Source organism: Pantherophis guttatus, chromosome 3 (genome assembly GCF_059756535.1).
Source record: "Pantherophis guttatus breed Tessera chromosome 3, ASM5975653v1, whole genome shotgun sequence".
Lineage (NCBI taxonomy): Eukaryota > Metazoa > Chordata > Lepidosauria > Squamata > Colubridae > Pantherophis > Pantherophis guttatus.
Genome location: NC_142065.1, coordinates 104529745 through 104536208, shown reverse-complemented (window position 1 = coordinate 104536208; position 6464 = coordinate 104529745).

Here is a 6464-nt window from a genome sequence, read left to right as displayed (position 1 = left end):
AATCCTGATTCACCCCACCCCACCCCACATAACATGGTGATACCATTTTGTTCTCTGGAGCTGTTGGCTACCAATAATTAGATATGGTATGGTCTCAGTCACAAGTGGGTTCATTTCAGCCTTAAACCATACATAAATGGAAGGTTTTTTAGCCTTACTGTCTGGAGAAGGAGATTAAAAGCACATTCATACTAGCCAGAATCCTGCCATTAAGTTTTCCACAAATTACACTGAACAAGCAGTATTATTAGAGGAGGGAAAACTCACAGAATGAAAGCACATTTGGGTTCCATTTCTGATTCAGAACAATAAGGTCTACACATAGTGGAGAATAAGCAGGTTCCACAATGCTTCAGATCCAAAGGGGGAAATGCTAAAGAGCATCCAGAGCTACTCACATAGTATTTGTTTTCAGTTTCTTTTTTTCTTAGGATTATGCGATAGCTAACACGCCAGCATGCAGAGGTTTTAAGTAGTTTTCAATGGGTTCTATGGGAGTGTTTCCCCTATCTGGAATCATTATTCCCATTTTGAATCCAAACTATTGCACAGCCTTAGAGAACAGTACATGCTGCAGATGTCCAGTGCACAATTTCTTCCATTTCTGAGCAAGAAAAAAATGGATATCTATACATGTGTCTACAATAATCGCATTGACATAAGGGGATACCCATTCTCATCATGCAGACAATTTTTTTTCTTGATGGCTTTTGGAATTGGCTTCTGGTGCCCATTGTGTCTTCAGTTACTGTTCTGCTTTCCTGAGAGAATTCTGAATTTGAGTTATTCGTATACTATTTACATGTTGGACAATGGTTTATATAGTATGTTTACGTTCACCATATGCTGCTCTTAATACAAAATCTGTTTTAAAAATGCAAGGGCCTGCAACTTTATATTTGCCTGGGATCTTAGATCTGGGATCTAAAAATCTTTCCCTCACAGAGTTCTAATTCTGTTGTCACTGAAATTACTGTTCCAAAATAAATTGACTTTGTTCTGGTAAGTAACAAGTAGCTTGAGGTGGGGAAAATGTACTTCTCTGATATTTCACATGTACACACACACACACACACACACACACACCCCTACCTTCCAGGTATATACTGCAGTTCATGTCTGCAGACTTCTTTTGCACCAGACTGTTAAAATCATCCAGTTTGTCATAGAATTGTAGATTATATCATTGACATAGTTTATTTAGACCATTGAGTCCAATCCCTGACAAATGTTTGCTCAGATTATACTAGATTTCCAGTGAATGGAAACTCTACTATTTCACAAAAACTGATTTGACTGTTGAACTGGTCCTCCTATTTGAAAATTATTCTAACATTCAGCAGGAATACGGCTTGCTGAAAATTAAGACCATTTTTCTGTGCCCTGGTATTTATTCCCTTCTGAGACGTCTTTTGTCAAGACTAAGATTGACCGGTTTCTCAATCTCTCGTGTTGCACTTGATTTCCAGTCCCTGATCATCTTTGTTGCTTCTCTTTCTACTTGTTATAGTCATCTATATTTTTCTTATATTCCTCTGAGGGAAATGGGTGATTAAGAAGTGTGATATAAAATAAATAAAATGCTAAGTACTGGAGTGGACATAATACTTAAGTGGTTCTGACCAGTTCAGAACAGAATGGAACAATTACTTCCTGTGATTTGGAAAATCACAAGAGCACAAGAAGGAATATATAAAACACCTTACTTTTGCTTTTCTTCATAACAGGTCTGTGAGAAAAAGCTCTACTATCTTTTTTCTCCTTTGTTTACTGTTCTGTTAGGGTTTCCTTGGTACATTTTCTCGTTAGCTTTTCGGGCAGTTAGTTCTACCTGCCACTGCACCTTTCTTAGTATCTTATTTTCATCAATTAGAAGCATTAATCTAAATTCATTTAGGGCCAAATTTCACATACCTTTTAATTTTTTTAATTGGTCATGTTTAAGTATTGAAAGTTTAAAACATTGCATGTTGCATATTGATTTTTATGGCGAACCTTTTAGTGATTGTGTGGATACAAAGTTGTCATTGAATCTGTACACAATACAATATATGCTAATGGAAAAATGAAAAGAATCACTTTTGCTTCTTAAGCCAGACTGCATCAGGCTATACATTGTTCACCAAGTGAAAAAAAATTCAATATATCAATTAATTTCTGAAATTTGAAATAATTGACAATGGCTTGGGAGGAAAGCTAAGAAAGCTGAAACAGATTCTGTGCATTAGTTCAGAAAACTTGAATTTTTGGTATAATGGTGAACATTTCCAAAATTTGGGAGAGTGAATAGAAGAAATCACCCCCTAAAGATTCCAAAGACATTTTCACCTGTTTCAATCAATCAGAATAGAGCTGGAAGAGACTTTGGAGGTGGTCTAATCCAAACCCCTACTCAAGCAGGAGACCCTATGCCATTTCAGACAAATGGCTCCAGTCCAGTCTTCTTAAAGCCCTCCAGTGATGAAGCGGCCACAACTTCTGAAGGCAAGCTGTTCCACTGGTTAATTGTTCTCAATGTTAGAAAGTTTTTCCTTAATTCCAGGTTGCTTCTCTCTTTAATTAGTTTCCAGCCATTGTCTTGCCTTGCTTCCTTCAAGTTATTAGCATTTCATGTCAAATGAACATGCTTGGTCCTTGAGTAGTTTGAGAATTCCCACTCGGGTTTTCTCCCTAGTTTTATGTACTTCTCAAACTTTTATTTTCTTCTGATGACTGGGTGCTGCCTTAGATAAGCAAATGACACTGAAGATTAAAGTTGATACTAATATGTATGATAATTAAGAGAAACATTGACAGTTGTACTTCTCTGTTATATTATTACCCATTCCAGCATTTTGTAGATCAGGCATCCTTCCAAAATTATGCATACAAAGTCTCGTGTGTTTGTGGATTTATAATGCAAAACTCACTTTGTACTTGAAATTAATTCACTTCTCAGTTTTTTGCAGTTTCATTGAATGTGTGAAGTAAAATTTAATATCTAGCTAAATCCAAACAACTAAATTAGCTATTTTCCTCATCTTTAGATAGAATGTTGTGTTAACATATGGGTCATATGTTCTCATGCAGAAAGTGTGGTCCTCCTTAACTAGAATTGTCACCAAAGACAAATTCCTTGTGTGTCCAATCACACTTGGCCAATAAATAATTCTATCTATCTTCCTGATCCCTGACCATAGGGCTGATGAAATTTAGAATCCCAATAACATCTGAAGGATTAAGTACCAGAATACTTGCACCTGAAGGCAAGGCAAGAAACAATGGATGGAAACTAATCAAGGAAAGAAGCAACCTGGAATTGAGAAACTTCCTAACAGTGAGAACAATTAACCAATGGAACAGCTTGCCTTCAGAAGTTAAGAGATTGGACAGCTACTTGTCTCAAATTGCATAGTGTCTCCTGCTTGAGCAGGGTGTTGGACTAGAAGACCTCCAATTTCCCTTCCTGTTCTATTCTGATTTATTGAAATATTTCCAGTCTTCCACTATATGAAGGTTTAACAATAAATTATTGACAATCAACACTCTACAGTCAAGAAATTTGGTAACATCTTTATTCAAAAATATAAGAAATCAAGAATGAAATTTACTCCATTTAAACAGGAAGCTAATTATAACAAAATGGTTATGATTGTGCAAGTTTTATTTCTTTTTCCATTTCAATTGTTATATAGTTTAAGTCCACATTTGCTAAATATGAAAGTTTAACCAGAGGTGATCAAGTTCCAACTCGAGGCAGATTTCTCTTAATATTTTCTGTGATCTTTTCTGATGCTTCTCAATCACCTTTGACTGTTTTTAGCTTCTCATCCCAGTTTAGATGGTGGCATAATAAGAAGCAGAATCCTGGCATTATTTTGCATATTAAATATAGAGACAGTTCACATTCCACTCTCTGTAATAAGAGCAAAATAGCTTTTGAAAGTCACTATATTTGGAAATGCAGTCAATCCCCCCCCCGCCCCCCAAGGAATCATTAGGGGACTGTGAATAATATCTGCTAGGCATTGAAAGCTTTAAAGCCATTGTCCCAAACTGGTACCTTCATGATAGTTTAATTTCAACTCTTATACAGTACATTTTAGCATAATCCAACAAAAATTTGGATGTTATTTGAATGAAGGCTGCTTGAGATTGTACTGTACTGAAACGTTGGATATGCAGAGAATTTTTTCTGGTTATACATGAGTTTCAGATTACCATTTTGATCTTTCTTGATAACAGTAGGAAGATGTTACCTTTTGCTCAAGTAATTGCTTTTCAGGCAATAATGCTTAAACCTTGCCTTTATTATTTTGTTGTTATAAAATTTGTGCTTCATGTCTTTTATTGGTTACCTTGCTACAGTGAAGATATGAGGGGCAGAACTGTACTATTATGTATGCTGTTCTTGAAGCTGAGTGGTTCAGAAATGAATTCACTGTAAATCTAAGGTGTAGTTCTTTTTCTTCTGGCTAAACATAACAGGAATGCATTCTGTTCATTTGCACCTTTGGTAGAAGTTTCTACAGTCAATTTGTGGAAAAGGGATGACGTTAATAGTTAACGGAATCTTACGAGAGAACTCTGGTTTTAGTTGGTGGAATAGTTTGTGTTCTATACATAGATTGGTTCCTTACTCAATTCAAAATGTTCCCAGATTGCCTTGGAACTGTAAGAAGCAAATCAGTCCTCTTGCATAATGTGAAATAGCCTTTTTATATTACATACAATTCATTCAAAAATAATATTGCTGTGCTCCTAATGGCAGAAATTCTAGAGCAGTGTACTATCATACTTTTTATAATTAATTTTTTAAATAGTTGTAGCACTGAAAATTGATTGGCAAACTCCAGTTAGTTCAAAATATAGTACAAAATGTATACAAAAATATCAGGCTTCTCCAGTAAAATCGTCTCAAAATAAAATCCATGGGAGGCCTTAGGCAGACAGGAACTTCCTGAGCCCATGGATTTGCAAAATAGTGAAATATTATCTTTCCATTAAGGCAGGGATATTATGTGCTCAAAAAATAGTTCTAATTTTTGGATAACTAAGGGCTCCAGTGAAGGAATGATGTTGCAAGAACAATTTGCAAGCTGTTAGAGGTAGAATTACTAAGGTAATTGTGTCATGCAGGTTTTTTTTAAAAAAATATAAACCTACAGATTTTTATTGTTTGATTTTCTCATTGCTGCTCTGTTTTTTTAGTGGTTTGCTGCTGAAATTTCACAGGACAGTTTTTAGGGGGTCAATGATCAAGAGGATTGTAGGCTATCAATAGCTCTGCATTGAAAATTAGCGTTTTCAGTAACATTTTCCTTGATTCTCTGGTCTTAAAGCAGGATAAAGCATTCATTCTCTAAGGAAGTTGTTCTGCTTAATAGTATATTATGACACCATGTGAGTAGCCTGAGATGTGAAGTCTAAGTTTTCTATTTTCTGAAGTATATCATCAAAACACTAAATATGGAAAACACTAAAAACAGGTTATTGTTTGGTCATTGTCTTTGAAGCTGGCTAAATAATGCCTTCAAATCCTCCTTCAATATTTTTTTTTTGTCAAAAACAAGGGAAAACTTTCGTTGTTCATCTTGTGAAAAAAAAATTGCTAAATTTGTATTTCATACATGCTTTAAAATTAAATATTAAAGCTTGTCCAATCTTTGTATTTCAGAATATAAGTATTGTTTAAACGTTGCGATCAATTTACAAAACTTGTATTTTGGAAAAATGGATGAACCTTTGTGATATGCTTTCTTTCCCTCTACTTTTGATTTGAATGGAAGCACAATCCCTTTTTCCTCTTCTCAGTGCAATCTAGGAAAGATTTTTATTGATTTGATTTTGCTCATTTGCTAGATTTCCCAAGAAGCTACTGGACATCCCAATACATCTATTTTAGACTATTTTAGACTGCGTGGATCTTGGAACTATATTTAACTGAAAGGAAATGAGCCTTAATTTAAGATGACCCCTCTCCACAAAAGATTAAAGAGAAATAACCCTTCTCTCTTACTCAGTGCTCAGTCTCCTATTGATATATGATGAGCCCCTATGTTAAAAATTACCGTGGAAACACTTAGTCTTTCTTTTAAGCAAGTAGACTATTGGCTAACCCCTTTTCTGCTTCTTCATGGATGGCATGCTTGTTTTAAAATACAGACTTTGGAAATGCTGAAATGACTAAAGCAATGAGCATGATCAGACACCACTTTCTATTTCCCATTCACAGTACTGTATTAAGAGTTACCTGTGCACAGTTGGTTCAAGTACAACTCATGATGTGAAAATGTGGCCTTTTCCTCTAATCCAGAAAGGTGGCATATTAGGAATGTCTTATTTCTCTGAAATTGCCTAGGGCAAAAATGGCCAACATTGTGTGATGTGTAAGGAGTAGATTTCCAGAGGGCGGGTGGGTGGGTGGGTATGGATGGTTAAGGATATTAATCAACCCAGCACTCCATTAGTTGAATTCACTGAGG